The sequence below is a fragment of the Mus musculus genome, chromosome X (assembly GCF_000001635.26).
Source record: "Mus musculus strain C57BL/6J chromosome X, GRCm38.p6 C57BL/6J".
NCBI classification, from domain to species: Eukaryota; Metazoa; Chordata; class Mammalia; order Rodentia; family Muridae; genus Mus; species Mus musculus.
The window spans coordinates 135,149,178-135,166,497 of NC_000086.7; the positions used below are offsets into that span (position 1 = coordinate 135,149,178).

General features: G+C 38.5%; 1 pseudogene; it reads left to right on the plus strand.

Moving 5' to 3' along the window:
- The first annotated feature begins 16,670 nt into the window (after positions 1 to 16,670).
- Gm25868 lies at positions 16,671 to 16,784 on the plus strand (annotated as a pseudogene).
- Positions 16,785 to 17,320: the final 536 nt, after the last annotated feature.

Here is a 17,320-nt window from a genome sequence, read left to right on the forward strand (position 1 = left end):
ACACTTAAGATGTTTTGGCAAAGAATGTGGCTGCTTTTTGCTCTTGTCCAAATAACCTGCCAGAGGCTACATTGAGGAGTGTTAGACTAGTAGTGTTGACAGAGAAGATTTCAAGACAACCCAGTATTTTCTGTCACGTTATTGGTGATCTCTCTTATGCAGATCTACACATCTGTTTTCATTGCAGTAGCATGCTGTTTTGTTGTTATTGTTCTATGATATAGTTTGAAAGCAGCTAATATTTACTCACTGGTTCTTGTATGTAAAAGGTCTTTTCCTCTTTTATTGTCTTCTTCAATTTCTTCACTGGAATAAAAGTAAGACTGTCCAAATTATATCCTAGAGCAATAGAAACAAAAATAGCATGTTAGTGCCACAAAAGGAGATGTCCAAGTTACTAGAATAGAATAAATATCCCAGAAATAATACTATACATCCACAATCACCTGATTTGTGTGAAAAAGTGTCCAAAATATACAATGACAGAAAAGAAAACCTTTTTAAACAAAAAGAGCTAATGAAACTAGCTATCTAAATGTGGAGAGATTAACTCATATCCCCGTCTCTATTTACAAAAATCAATTCAAAATGGATGAAAATTCTTAATGTAAGATGCAGCATCTTGAAACTTTTAAAAGAATACGTACAAGACAAACAGTTTTAAGGCACAGTCATAGTAAAGCTTCCCTAAGATACATTCTGGAAACAGCTCAGGAAACAATAGCAGGAACTGACAAATTAAATTGCATGAAATTAAAAGCTTTGCACAGCAATAGAAACAGCAATGTAACAAGCAACATGACGGGAATATTATTTTCTAGCTATAAATATTTTATAGAGAATTAATAGACACTTTAAAGTACCTAAAACATTAAATATCAAATATAGAAGCTGCCACACTGGTAAATGACAAATTAACTGGACTTGGCTCAAAAGAAGAAATATAGTTAATGAATGTATTCATAAATGCTTAACTTCCTTAGCCCCAATAAAACTGATAATCAAAAGTACATTTGAGATGCTAAGTGACAACAAATGCTAGTGATGATGTGGGGAACAAGAACTCTTATACAATGCTGGTGAAAATATGGAAATCCTTATTGAGGCTCCTGAAGAAAAGGAAATTTAGAACTATTTTACTCTCCCCACACAGCATCCAAAGAAATCTAAAAGAACACACCATAGAAATACCTGCACATTCACTTTTCTTATGTTGCTTTTTACAATAATCCAGGAGAGAAGTCATCCTAGAATTCTATCAACTGTGAACAGATTCTAGAAGTAAGGTGTACACATGCACTGGAGTTGAAACCAAGTGGGAAAGAGAAACAAAATGGTGGCATTTGTAGGAAAATACATAGGAGTAAGAATCAGCCAGGTGTGGTGGCGCATGCCTTTAATCCCAGCACTCGGGAGGCAGAGGCAGGCAGATTTCTGAGTTCGAGGCCAGCCTGGTCTACAGAGTGAGTTTCAGGACAGCCAGGGCTACACAGAGAAACCCTGTCTCAAAAAAGAAAAGGAGATAAATATTACATACTTTCTCTAAGGAAGAACCTAGATTTATTATATATTCATACTTACACAAAAATATGCAACGAGAGCAAAACAGAGTCTGTTTGAAGGAAGGAGAATAATGAAGGAGTGGGCACTGAGAGAGAACAGGAGCAAAGGGGCAGGATATACATACTGAAAATGTAATAATATAACAACACGTTGTATAATATTTATAAAGGATGAACCCACAGCAACTTGAAAAAAAATCTTACCAATCCTCTTCAAATGTTTCAGGCTTATACGGCAGAATGGGATTATGGAGAAATGACAACTAAATTCAGCGAAGTCTTCCGAATGGTGTTCTGAAATACAAAGTGAATAAATTAGAATAACATATATGCAGCACTAATTGGAGTCAGTGGGTTATCAAAAAAAAAAAGACATGCAGACAAAGTTTGGAAGAGGACATGCTAGAGAGGGAATGTAGGAGGACTTGGAGAGGAGAAATGGGGGGTGAATATGGTCATATTTCATTGCACGCATATATAAAATTCTCCATAGGGGAAATTTATAATAAAATAAAAAACACTGAAAAATTAAAATGAAATCCATAATAGCTTTGTATTTCAATGCTAATCTCCTAGATTTGATATTTGTAAGATGTCTGAGATATCTGTAGAGATGTCTGAGAGAACATATTTTAGAACCCTAAAATTATTTTTAAATGTTTTAAAGATAAAAGTCAGGCATGGAAGAAAATCCTTGTAACTCTTACTCTCAGAATGCAGAGATAAAAGATCACAAAGTTTCTGACCAGTCACAGCACAGCACTGAAAACAAATTCAAAATGCCTTGGAAATGAAATCACACTTCTCTCCAACAGGTAAATGAACAGATATATGTCTAAGATACAAAAGTATCTTAAAATACAAATTAAATAAACTAAAAGGGAAATGATGAAATTATCTCCACTGCTCACTTTTCTACTACTTTAAAAAGCATGCCATATAAAACTAGTAAGACTAAGAGGCAAAGGAAGAAAAATTGGTTTTGTTTTTTGTTTGTTTGTCTTTGTGACAAGGCTTCACCATGTACCCACACTGACTCAATGGAAAAAAAATAATGTTTTTTGTGAGTTTTTTTAATTTGTTTCTTGGTTAGTTTTTCCTCTTGGAGGAAAGAGTTTATTTTAGTTTACAAGTTAACCAGGGCAGGAACTCAAGGCCTTACGATGAACCCAGGCTGATGCAAAGCAATACAAAAAAAAAAAAAAGATTAAAAAAAAAAAGGTGTTCTGTAGGTTTTGGTTTTACTTATTTATTTGGCTGGGATTTTCTCCCCCCCCCCCCCCAAGGCTTCACTGTGGAACTAGACTCAAGTAAAGGATGAAAAAAAGTTTTGTTTTTGTTTGTTTGTTTTTGTTTTTTGTTTTGTCTGTTTGTTTTTGAGACAAACCTAACTCTGTACCCTGGCTGTGCCAAAACGCGAAATCCACTTGCTTCAGCCTCCAGAACACCATCACACCTCGCCTAAAGTAAATCTTTGAAGAAGAGGTGAAACGATGTGTGGAATATTTTAAATAGAGACCGTGAAGCGATTGGTCCCAAAATCGAAGTGACCCACACCTCAGGAACCAATGCCTCTAGACGGTAACACAAAATTGACCTTCGAGCATCCTAGGCGGAACCCGTAAAAACCTGTAAAATCGGTAAGTCCCAAACCTCGTGTCTACGTCATTCAGCCCAAATAAGTTCAATTTAAAAAGAAATGTCTGTCATGTACCTCAGTGAGAGGGAAGGGAGAATCTTCTGACTTTTCCGGCACCTTTGTCGCACGGCAGCAGCTTATTTCTAGTCAAGAGATCCTCAAAAGCGGGGCGTGTGAAAGCACGCGCAAGTGCAAGGGCGCGGGTCCTCAAAAGCCCCTCTGAGGACCCCAACGGTTCCTTTTCAAACTTAGTGCTCAGCCTGGGGGATTCCTATTGGCTTAGCTTGGGTCAGCTGACCTCTCTCACCTCAGCTCACTGCTGTTCTCGAGGCTACGAGGCCCTGTCCTGACTGGCAAATCACATTTAGGTACCTACGCATCTGCCTACATCTTTTTTCAAGAAAAGTTACGTGGAAAATATGAGTATGACTTAAGCACTGCCTGACTTTCTCCCAGCGAGACTTCAAACTCAGAACTAAGATCACATCTAGTGGACAAAAGAGCAGAAATGTTTAGCTGGGCAGTGGTGGCGCATGCCTTTAATCCCAGCACTTGGGAGGCAGAGGCTGGAGGATTTCTGAGTTCAAGGCCAGTGTGGTCTACAGAGTGAGCTCCAGGACAGCCAGGGCTACACAGAGAAACCCTGTCTCAAAAACCAAAAATATGAAATTTTAAAAAAAGAGAGAGAGAGAATACGTTTTTTTGACTTAAAAGCCAGGCCATTGCAGGAGAGATGGTTCAGAACTCTAGTTCCTGAGAACTCAGTGAATTCTTCTGACCTCCATGCACACCAGGCAATACGCTCATATATGTAAAATAAATATGTCTAAAAAGTTTTAAAACACAGAAAATAAAAGTTATCCTTAATTCTAAAATTTTGGCAAATGGTTTTTATTTACAGCATTTTTTTCATGGCTGGTAACACAGTCATTTTATTTATCTTAAATTTGTTAATATATTCAAACAAAACTTGGGGTGTTTTATTGTACTATGTGTTGATAGATTCAATTTGCTAATGCTTTATTGAGGAGTTTTACAACTATGTACAAGAACACTTCCTTTTTCTTTTTTCTTTTTTTTTTTTTCTGACAGTGTTGGTTGGGTTGGCACAGACAGTCTTGGTGTAAAATAAAATAGGAAGTTCATCATATTTATATCCTTGAAAATGTTATGCCAAGTAGATTTACTTCATCTTTAAATTTTGCTGGAATTCACACACGTTTATTACTATGAACCCAGAAATTTTCACTAATGCTTTGAACAGCTTTTAAACTATTAACTTATTATCTTTAATTGTTTGAAAGCTAATAAAAATTTCCATTCTTTCATGGTTATTGACTGTATCTTTCAAAGAATTGTCAGGTGTGTCTAGTTTTCACATGAACCCACCATTAATAACAAAACCACTGTTAAAATAACCAAAATCTAATAAAGTACATTTGAGAACTGATTTGACATTATTGATAGGAAATATATTAATTTATCATACAACAAAATAAGGAAGCAATGAGCAGTTAAAAAAGACCAAAACTTGAAAGGATATTTCTTCAAAGACAATGAAAAAGCATATCAGGTGCTCAACATTTGTAACTATCAGGGAAATGCAAATGAAAATGAAAAAGAACCCGATGTCTTCACATTCATTGATGACTATTACCCTTTCCTAAGAGTGGGACTTTAAAATTACATATTCACCGTGGATCAACTTGTGTCATTTAATAAAGAAATATATTTAGGAAATACATATACTCATATAACAAAATTCAATTTTAAAATGAGTCATGAATTTTGAAGGCAGCAAAGAGAGGCATATGGAATAATTTGGAGGGAGGAAAGGAAATGAGGAAATGATATAATTATAATTTCACATATACAATAAATAATTAATAAACTTTACTTTCTTATGTATCTAGTAATTCCATATGTGCATCCTCAAAGGTATTAGAAGAAGAAACTTCAACAAGTATTTTGCAAGGCAATAGACATGGCAATAGTATTCATCATAATACAAACATGGAACTAAGTCAATTTTCACCATACATATGAGTGGATAAGCAAACAATGACATGTTCTATTAGGAGAATGCTGTTTGTCCTAAAATGGAATGGCAGCATAGTAAACACAAAATGAATGAAACTTGAAATTTTTTGCTAGAGAAATAATATGACACAAAAATACAAATGCACTGTGCCATTCATAGGATATAGTTAAAATAGTAAAATTAATTCATATACAATCATAGTCACTAGAATTTTAGGAGACAGGAGAATGTGAAATTACTTGTCATTGGCAAAGCAGCCCTTGGAAATGATAAAAAAAAAAAAAAAGCTCTGAAGGTTGATTTTTACTGACTTTTCATAATAATACAAATTCTTTTAGTGCCATTGAACTGTAAATTAAAAATGGATGACACTATAAATTTTATGTAATGATATCTTTACTATGCTAGAAAAGGGTGTAGTACTCTCCATCTCAGGTCTCAGTACAAAATTTTCGCTGAAGAAATGATATATCACGTGAGGAAAGGAGGGAACTAGAATGATGGGAGAGAAAAAAAAGACAGAAGCACCCCAATTGTAGGTAAGGCTTTGCATTCATTTCTATTTTAATCCAGCTGTGGGGGCCCACACTTACTACTACATGACCTTTCTTGGATACAATCAAGGCTCTTCTGTCTTCCTTTAGAAGGCTACCTAGACTCATAGGGTACAGTCATTTTGATTTTTGAATGGAGCTTTAAGGGATCTATGGTTCCCTTTGTCATAACATTGCTTCTTCCTCACTCTAGCAGGAAAGTGAGCAGAAAAATAATTAAGCATTCATTGTACTATGTGTCCTTCTATCCCTGTCACTAACCATCTATGTTTATAATGAGAGATAAGACCTCAAGGGACACTTAATTAGCCTTCGCTTACCACTTGGGTGAGAACATTCACTGTTGAATTCCTGGGGAGCCACCACACATCTCCTAACCTATGTTAAGAGTGTCATGCTGCCCTGTTTCAGAACACGGTCCTGGTCAACATCTCATCTCCAACATAAAAGCTATCCAGAACAGAAATAGAGGGCAGAATTTGAAAGAGAGTGCAATGAGGGTATATGGGAGAGATGGCAAAATTAAAAGAAATAAAAGTATATTTCAATTTCAAAATATATTTTCAAATCCCATCAGAAACTATACCGTGTACATGGCTTTATTCTACTTTAAAGTTTGTCTGCTGTGGTATCATAGATTCTGACAGAATATACAGAAAGGACTATCAGGTGTTTGTGAGACTGTTGACTGCGAAAAAATATCTTGAAAATAGATTTATGACAAAATATGTGGAGGAATTTTAGGTTTATGGGGAAAAGATTCCCACCTCCAGATCCTCTTGACTTAGCCTACAGAGAGGAAGATGATAGGTATCACAACCATCCCCACCGGAAAGTTTTCTCTGTCAAGTATTCCTGCTGGGAGTCACATGGACATGTTTTTCCTACAAGCAGGATCAGTTGCTGCACCTTCATGCCTCTCCCATTTGTAAACTCTCTTTTGTTGGATGCTTACTAGTATGATGATGTTGGGTGGATTTTCTCCGAATTTCCTACTAGGCTTCATTTTAAGTAATCTCTCTCTCTCTGTTGCTCTCTGTCGCTCTCTGTCTCTCTGTCTCTCTGTCTCTCTGTCTCTCTGTCTCTCTGTCTCTCTGTCTCTCTGTCTCTCTGTCTCTCTGTCTGTCTCTGTCTCTGTCTCTGTCTCTGTCTCTCTCTCTCTCTCTCTCTCTCTCTGTGTGTGTGTGTGTGTGTGTGTGTGTGTGTGTGTGTGTGTAGTGGTTTCCAGACAGTAAGTGCTCTAATTTTTCTTGCCCAGTTCCACAAGGCATCCATATATTGCTATAAATTTGTGATTGTATGTGAGAGAATTGCCTTTCTCTACCTCTTCTATTGTTAAAGGATATGTAGTCATGGCTCTTTCATAGTTTTCCATTCATAGTTTTACTAACTTTGTCATGTAATGAATAGAAACTTGTGGCTTTGAGGTGATAAAATTCACCAAATATATTTGACCTTTAAATACAAATATTAAGGACAGGAGATGAGCACTCACTGATTTTTTGGCAGAAATCCACATTTATTCCGGCAGACTTTTATAAGTCAATCTCCTTCTAATTTCCCACTTTCTTCCCCATTTCTATTATGAGCATCTAGTAGAGGTCAATTGGTAAACATCCAAAAAATAAACGGGGCCTCCTATGTTTCTGGAGATTCTGATTGTGTGTGTGTGTGTGTGTGTGTGTGTGTGTGTGTACATATGTAGCCATGGTAGATCATACTTTAGAAAATAAAGTACTTAGTGAATTTATCCTAACTCACTTCTCTAGTATTCATTCTTTTTTGTCTTATACACAGGTCTATATATACAGGCTTCACCTGGAAAGGCTATCTGGGCCATCAATGAGATTCAGTCACCTACAGCTATTTGATGAATTTGAGAAATATTATGATTCTATAATTTATTTGTCCTGGCTGCCTTCATACAGTGAGCAATTTGTTTTTCTATATAACAATAATGTGGGGACAAGTCTTTATTTTAGAAGTTTCTTATCCATGAGATTATCTTATGGGTGAAGTATAGCAGCACCGGGTTGCTAACATGTTTATCATTTATTTATATGCATTTGGTAGGTATGTGTGGCATTCGGCATTTGTGGAGGTCAAAGGATAACTTGGAGGAATTTTTTCTGTTCTACCAAGAGAGATCCAGAGGTTGAACTCATGTCATAAAGCCTGTCAGGATTTAAGTGATTTTATCTACTGAGCTATCTGCCAACTGCAGGCTGCTAATGAGATATGCTTTAGAAATACTGCTGGGAATCAAAAACATCCATCCCATGATCAGCCTCCAAACGCTGACACCATTGCATACACTAGCAAGATTTTGCTGAAAGGACCCTGACATAGCTGTCTCCTGTGAGGCTATGTCAGTGCCTGGCAAATACAGAAGTGGATGCTCACAGTCAGTTATTGGAAGGATCATAGGGCCCCCAATGGAGGAACTAGAGAAAGTACCCAAGGAGCTTAAGGGGTCTGCAACCCTATAGGTAGAACAACAATATGAACTAACCAGTACCCTCAGAGCTCATGTCTCTAGCTGCATATGCAGCAGAAAATGGCCTAGTCTGCCATCATTGGGAAGAGAGACCCCTTGGACTTGCAAACTTTATATGACTCAGTACAGTGGAACACCAGGGCCAAGAAGTGGGAGTGGGTGGGTTGGAGAGCAGGGCGGGGTGAGGGCATGGGGGACTTTTGGGATAGCATTTGAAATGTAAATAAAAAAATATCTAATAAAAATACTGCTGGGGATAAAGGTGACATTGGTTTTCCCTATAAACTAGAAGTGCATCCTGTAAGGCAAGATATGCCCACCTCTACAATAGCAGCTTGTTTGCTACGGGGGGGGGGGATAACCCAATGTCCTATAATTGCATTTAAGGCTTGCTACACAGGCCCAGGGATCTCTGACCGATACTGTTAAGTTCACTTGGGTCATAGGCCCAAGTGTCAGGAACCATCTAGGACAGGTCTGTGATGGGCGAGTTTGATGGCAAGACCCCCAAAAGACTTCATCTCAGGGTTGCTTCTTGCAGCTGATATGCCTTTCCTGTCATTATTAAATTACTATATTAATCCCTGGGCATTAGGGAAGGCTGAAAGAATTTGAGAAGAATGGAGATCCAATTGGAGGACCAGTAGACTTAACTGACCTGGACCCCTGAGATCTTTCAAACACTGGACCACCAACCAGACAGCATACACCACCTGATATGCGGCCCTCAATGCACACAGAATAGAGGATTGCTGAGTCTGTGTTCATTCAGAAATGATGTACCTAACCCTCAAGAGACTGGAGGCCCCAGGGAGTTTAGAGTTTAGTTTGGGTAGAGGATGAGTTTATCCAAGTGTAGACAGGGTGTGGTGGGGAGGAAGTGTGTGATGTGGAGCAGTTGGAGGGTGGGAGGGGTGGGGTAGGAAATGGAATATGGAGTGTAAAAATATGAATTACAAATAAAATTAAATAATAAAAAAACCCTGGGCATTAGCCTACCCTATTGATCAGATTTCCTGCAGAAAGACATAAAGATGAACTTTCATGAATTTATGCTGTATAGATGAATTAATGATTCTATAGAATTCCTCATTTTATAGAAATAATTTTAGGAAAAAGTTTGAAGAGATGGTCTTAGTTGTTTTGCTAGAGAGATGTAATAAAATTAGAATCAAAAATAGAATGTGCCCACTCCTCATAATAGTAAGTAAAGGCTATCTAATAAGAAATGAAATGAACTTTCATAATTAATCTAAAAAGAAAAATGTTCTTGGGAAAAATTTTTGTTCAAGGAAAAACTTTTAGGTCCAAGGATGAAGCCACAGGTGTCCACTATGATAAGACAGGGCCATGAGAAACTGTTGCTTTGAAATTATAATGAGCACTTTAGAATGAAACACTGCTTTGAACTTAATATTAACATCCTTCTGTAACTCCCATTTTATCTCTTAGGTAATTTTCTAAAGAAATATTTATTTTTTTGTCTAAGAAGTTATAAAATTGCCAGAGAAAAACATAAAGTTGTCAGATGGATTATTCGGCTTGAGGGTCTCTGTCACATCCATCCATCCATCCATCCATCCATCCATCCATCCATCCCCCCATCCAAATGTATATATCTGTTTGGCTATATTTATTTGTGTAGGTGTGTGTATATATAAGGGCATTAATACTTGTGGAACTGCTCGAGGCAGATAGTTGTGTACAGCCAGAATGTGGGTGTATGAATATATATGTGTCTGTGCATATTTGTCTGTATAAAGGATTTTAATTATTTTCCTTTTCTACCTGTCTGGTTCATAAACATTTAACCAGCCTAGCCAGAGAGGGTTCTGGCTTGCCAGAACAGCTAGGTGGCAGGGAGCAGCAGTGGCAGTGGTAGAAAAATAGGGTGGCTGTCTCCACCCCAGGTGATCTCCTAGTGACAAGTTAAGCCTGCTCAGCTCACCTTCAGGCTGTGGGGGGAGGGGGGAGGCTACAGAAGGCCCTTTCTGCATTTGGAAAAGTTAACACTATGTCTTAGTAATCTTCCTTACTGCAAAAAAAATAAAATAAAATCTTGTTTCTGTTTAGAAAAAAAAAAAAAAGAGATGGTTGTTCCTAGTCCAGGATACATTTTTCCTATTGAACAATTGCTCCACCTTTGGACAAGAATAACTTATGTCTGTGCTTTTAAAGGCTCTTTATGTATGCATAAACATATGGAAATAAAAATATTTTGAGACTTTTAAGATTATATTACAACTATGGTTTGTATAAGAACAAACAAATGAACAATTAGATGTTTCAAGATCCAATAAAGGGCCTCCTTCAGATGTCTTAGCCTAAAATGGTCATAGTGAGACTTAATAAATTTAATACTTCTTTGCAGAAGGAGATGAACAAGACATCTTAGCCAGTTTTATACGTTATAAAAGGCTTAAAAAGGAATATTTTTCTACATGAGTATAACACATCCTCATGCATATCAAGTAAAAGCTTTTGAGTGTGACTGCTTCAGAGTCTCCCTCTTCAGCAGTAATACCTTACCAATTCTCTAAAAGTAAGCCTCAATTAACTCATTCCTCTCCAGGATGAACTTCGATGAACTTGAACTTTCCTCTGCCATTGGGATCTTATGACCAGGGGATAGGTATTAGTATCCTCAGTTCCTTGGGGAAAACTTCTCACAAAAGATATGAATCCATCTGTTAATGCTATGGTGTTGTATGGTATTAATACATTTTTTAAAATGTTATAAGTATGTAAAAATGGATGTTACTTTAATAGAGAAGTATTTATATGTATAAAGATTCCTCCATTATTGGTGGGATTGCAAGCTTGTACAACCACTCTGGAAATCAGTCTGGCAGTTCCTTAGAAAATTGGACATAGTACTACTCGAGGATCCCGCAATACTTGTCCTGGGCATATATCCAGAAGATGTCCCAACCGGTAAGAAGAACACATGCTCCACTATGTTCATAGCAGCCTTATTTATAATAGCCAGAACCTGGAAAGCACCCAGATGCCCCTCAACAGAAAATGGATACAGAAAATGTGGTACATTTACACAATGGAGTACTACTCAGCTATTAAAAAGAATGAATTTATGAAATTTCTAGGCAAATGGTTGGACCTGGAGGGCATCATCCTGAGTGAGGTAACCCAATCACAAAAGAACTCAAATGATATGTACTCACTGATAAGTGGATATTAGCCCAGAAACTTAGAATACCCAAGATACAAGATACAATTTGCAAAACACATGAAACTCAAGAAGAAGGAAGACCAACGTGTGGACACTTTGCCCCTTCTTAGAATTGGGAACAAAACACCCATGGAAGGGGTTACAGAGACAAAGTTTGGAGCTGAGACAAAAGGATGGACCATCTAGAGACTGCTATATCCAGGGATCCATCCCATAATCAGCCTCCAAACACTGACACCATTACATACACTAGCAAGATTTTGCTGAAAGGACCCTGATATAGCTGTCTCTTGTGAGATAATGCCAGGGCCTAGCAAACACAGAAGTGGATGCTCACAGTCAGCTACTGGATGGATCACAGGGCCCCCAATGGAGGAGCTAGAGAAAGTACCCAGGTAGCTAAAGGGATCTGCAACCCTATAGGTGGAACAACATTATGAACTAACCAGTACCCCGGAGCTCTTGACTCTAGCTGCATATGTATCAAAAGATGGCCTAGTCGGCCATCACTGGAAAGAGAGGCCCATTGGACTTGCCAACTTTATATGCCCCATACAGGGGATCCTCAGGGCCAAAAGGTGGGAATGGGTGGGTAGAAAAGTGGAGGGGGGCATGGGGGACTTTTGGGATAGCATTGGAAATGTAAATGAGGAAAGTCCCTAATAAAAAATAAAAAAAAATAAAAATAAAACACCACCACAACTACCACCATCACAAACACCACCAACAGAACTCAATGAAATGATACCAGTTTCGCTATGCTCATAGCTCAATGTCTAGCCCAATTGTCTGCAGAGAGGTTTCCTCCAGCAGGTAATGGGAGCAGATACAGAGATCTATATCCAAACGTCCAAACATTAGGTGGAGCTTGATGAACGCAGCTGAAGACTAGGAAGGATTGTAGGAGTCGGAGGGATGAAGAACACTATGAAAATTAATTAAGCAGGGCTCATATGAGTTCACAGATACTCAAGCAGCAGTCACAGAGCCTGCATGGGTCTGACCTAGGTCCTCTGCATGTATGCTATTTTATGGCTTGGTGTACTTGTGGGCTCTAACAGTGGGAGGAGGGATATCTCTGGCTCTTTTGCCAGGTCTTAGAACCCTTTTTCCTCCTAGTGGGTAACCTCCTCCAGCCTTGATATGAGGGGCTGTACTTAGTCTTACTGTAACTGTTTATGCCATGTTCAGTTGGGAAGCCTGTTCTTTTCTGAAGGGAATGGAGGAAGAATGAATCTGTGGGAGAGGGGATATCAGGGGCAACTATGAGGAGAGGAGTGGGGAGAGGCTGTGATCATGTTGTATTGTGAGAGAATGAAAAAAATTAAAGAAGTGAAAGGGTCAGTAGATATGATATCATTGAAAGAGTAAAACTTCTCAAGGTCTCACAATTATACAAAAAAAAAAAAAGATTAAGATAGTTGATGTTTCCAGAATGTAAAAGAAAATTAGAATACTTATTCAACTCATGAAAGGGATAAAACTTAGGGATGATGTCTATGTTTTTAAAATTTCTAAGCTCAAAATCTGCAATTACACTAGTTGGCTATAATGTGTGTCTAACCAAAGTTTATTTAGAAATGCCTACCCATTAAAAGGTTGTACAGTAGTTAAAATGCCAGACTGATGTAACCTAAACTGGGTGTTTAAAAACAATATTTGGAGACCTATATTAATATGGTCAAGGAGACGAAAAGAATAGTTTCTCCCTTGCCCTCTAATGCCAATCAGGTCCTAGGGGACTGTCAACCATCCCTAGAAAGGTTCTGTAAGTGTGGAAAGTCACTTGTTGTCTCTTTAAGAGACACACTGGAGACCCCATACAATGAATCCTAACCAGTATCCAATCTACAAAGAGGAGAGGCAACACAGAGGAAAGATTTCCTCAATGATTCCAGATGAAGCCAAAGTCGCTCCAGTAAGGCCTTTCATTTATCTTCACATAGATGGGCAACTGGCAAAAGAAAGTCTAGAGAAACATGAGATTCCTCCTAAGCCCAAGTGAGCCTGAGCACTAGATTCTCAAGTATCTTAGACAGTACAAACACTTACTCTTGCTACCTATATGATCTTAAATGCACAGTAGGAAAATTTATCTACGACGAAAATGATCAGTATACTTCTTTAACAGTTCAAGGGAATGCAATTCCCAGACATAGTTAACCATATAAAATGATATTTTAACAACTATTACTCACCAATGAGTTTCTTCCTGAAATAGAACAAAAATGGTTTGCACTATAGTGTCTACCTATAGCTGATTAAACAAGCCTATCTTCTTAAATATTGAGGCCAAATCTAAAAGCTGTATTCAGCAACTATGGAGCCGTTTCAGGAAAAGACTTCTCACAACAGTAATCTATGTTAAAGGAAAGTACCAGGTACTCTCAGGTTTTGGAAATTACTCAGGATACCCAAGTAGCATCCTTGGAAAATTGCTAGACATTCCTATAAAATGATCCAATAGGATTTTATCATGTTAAATTTGCCATTTAGATGCTAATGTTAACTGGCTTCCCTTACAAAGCTTTCGGGTGCTTGTCCCTTATGCAGGAGTCCGATGCACCAAACAGCTGATTTACAGTTACCTTATCCACGTACAGAGTTCTGATACATGGTCCGGCCAGTTGTACAATAACGATTCATCTTACTAAACAAAACTAATGTTAACGCATTTTTCACATTAACTTTGTCTCTTAATGTTCTCCACAAGGTTGTAATAGAGAGGAACCAGTGGCTGATTCTGAGATCGTGCTGGCCAATGAAAAAATGTTCAAACTCTTCCAGAAAACCAATCACCTTTACAAGAACACTTGCTCAACCAAGTTCATAGCTGTTTTATTCATAATAGCTAATATAAGAAACAACCTAGATGTTTTCCAACTGAATAATATATGAAGAAAATATGGTACGTGTTGTAATGGATAACAGTGACAAAATAATCTGTATAGCTTACACCTCTGAAAAAACTTGCTCAGACTTCTTTAGGTGGATTTTTGTCCCATATTCTCTTCCTATAATAAGGGCAAGGTTGCCTGAAGTAGTTTCTTAAGTATACTCTCAGTAATTGTATTAGTCAGGGTTCTCTAAAGTAACAGAAGGTATAGAATGAATATCTCTTCTCTCTCTCTCTCTCTCTCTCTCTGTCTCACATACACACACACACACACACTTACACCCCCCCACACACACTCTCTGTCTCACTCTCTCTCTCTCACACACAGTCTCTCTCCTCTCTCTCTCTCTCTCTCTCTCTCTCTCTCACACACACACAAAACACACTCTCTCTCCCTCTCTCTTTCTTCTCTCTCTCTCCTATCCCTCTCCAATCTCTCTTCTCCCCTACCAATCTCTCTCTCTCTTCATTTACATACACATATATATGTATGTATGTATGTATGTATGTATGTATGTATGTATATGCGTGTGTGTGTGTGTGTGTGTGTGTGTATGTGTGTGTGTAAAGAGGTAGAAAGAATGGAAGAACCAGAGGGGATGAGGACACACGAAATCAAAGCCCTCAAAAATCGATAATGTCACTGCACATATGAACTCACAGAGACTGAGACATCATGCATAGACTCTGCATGGTCTGGACCAGGTCCTCTGTGTATATATTATGACTTTCAGTTTAGTGTTTTTTAAAGGATTCCTGAGTGTGTGACCAAGTGGTTTACTGGTTCTTAGGCCTGTTCTCAAGCGATTTTCTTTCTGTTTACTTGCTTTATCCAATTCCAGTATGACAGGATCTGTTTTATCTTATGTTATTATCCTTTAGAAGCCTGTTTTGTTTGCAAAGGGAGACAGAAAGGGATCTAGATGGGAGGGAAGGTAGGGAAGGATATGTGAGGACTTGACGGAGGGAAAAACATGATCAGAATATACTATTTGTGAAAAGAAATCTATTTTCAAGGAAAGAGGAAACAATTCAAAAGAATTTGTGTGTGTGTGTGTGTGTGTGTGTGTGTGTGTGTGTGTAAAATAAAATTAGAAAATGTCATTCTCTAGCCTCCATACAGCCACTAAAATGGTTAACTCACTGAAACCATAGCTTACTGCACACAGTCCAGCCCTGCCATCAGTCAGTCCAGAGCAGAGGATGAGTTCATGGAGCCTCCGCTCTATTTCTGAAGTGCAGGTGATTGATAGACTTTGGGAATAGGAGAATTATTGTCTTCAGTTGTTTATCCACTGCTGAGCCCACAAGACTCCTATGGAAACCTTTAAAGCCATGACCCTACAGATAACTCAGATTGATTGCAAGAGTTCACAAAATGAAATAGACATGGATAGGAAAATGAGATCAGGGCAAGGAAGGGAGGAGAGAGGAGCTGGGGTGAAGTGGATGCTATGCATTGCTTACATGTGTGGGATTGCTAAAAGCTTAATTCATGAAAGATTCTAAGAGTAAATAGCCATAAATGAAGACAGCCCATGTAAATCTCAGGTCTCAAGTAAACACACACAAACACACATGCACTCACACACACACACACACACACACACGCACGCACGCACATGCACGCACTCACACACACTCACATATACATGTATAAACATGTCCACATAATAAAAAAACACTATGGTAAGTTACTTCATTGAAGCATCCATGTCTTTAGTTATGCTTTACTCTTCCCCAGGTGCCTATTTTTAATAAACTCCAACTCTGGCTTAAAAAACAATAAAAAAAATCTAACGGAGAGGGCTGGAGAAATGTCACAGTGAATTAAGTACTTGTAGTATAAGTATGAAGATCTGAGTTGGGATCCCCTGCTTTCTTGTAAAAGCCAGCTTGGCAGTGAATGCCTGAAATAGCAAAACTTGAAGACAGAGACAAAATGATCAGGGGGGGGGTCTTATGGTCCAATGTGTCTAGCTAACTGGTATGTTCTAGATTCAGCAAGCAACTCTGTCTCATACAATAGAGTGGAGAGTGACTGAGAAATAAACCTTGAGGTGATCTTTTCCATGACCCAAGTGTGTGTATGTATCATACATACATACATACATACATACATACATACATACATACATACATTTAATAAACAACCAAACCCTGCAAAGTCAAGCCATGTGGGGAAAATGTCCTAGAATTAACATCAATCTGTGTTTCTTTGACATAGAAGATCTTGGATGTAGATTAGCAGTTAATTCATGAGTTGGGATATTGTTAAGAATTAGTTTTTACTTGCCCCTAGAAGTATTGCATTTGTGGCTGCTCTGTCACATATGTCAGAGTCAGCAGAGGAGAGGTTCAGTTTTCTGACTTATGAATATCTGAATGATTAGTAGTGTAACAATCTCTGAAAAAAAGTGAGCCTGAGGTGACCACCAGTCTGGCATCATGCAGGCCCTGTCGGTTTTCCAGTATTGGGAGCAAACTGAGACTAGAAGAGCCTCACCTGAATCCTAGGGTCCTGAGTAGGAGTGAGCCTGAGACAGATGACCCTTGCCTTGGAGCACTCTGGTGGGCCAGTAGATGAGCAAGCCGGATCACCACCAGTTCTGCACAGCACATGTGTGGGGATGGGTAGACCAGATTCGAAAATTACCCCTGTCTGGTGCCACTATTCAGGAGCAAGATATAGCACTCCTGACCATTCCTGAGACAACACCAGACACTAAGACCTCGGGTGCCTCTCAGAGGAGCCAGTAAGTGGTGGAGAAATGGAAGAGAAACAGAAGGATGTGGGCATAATGAAGAGAGGCAGAACTGGAGGCATGAAAATGGTGAGGAATGGTTTGATGTGAGTCGCCAGTAATGCCACCTGGGGCCTTGGTGGGGTCCTGGGCCAGGGCTTCCATTGAGGACCACACCTGTGTCTGTACCCTGAAGC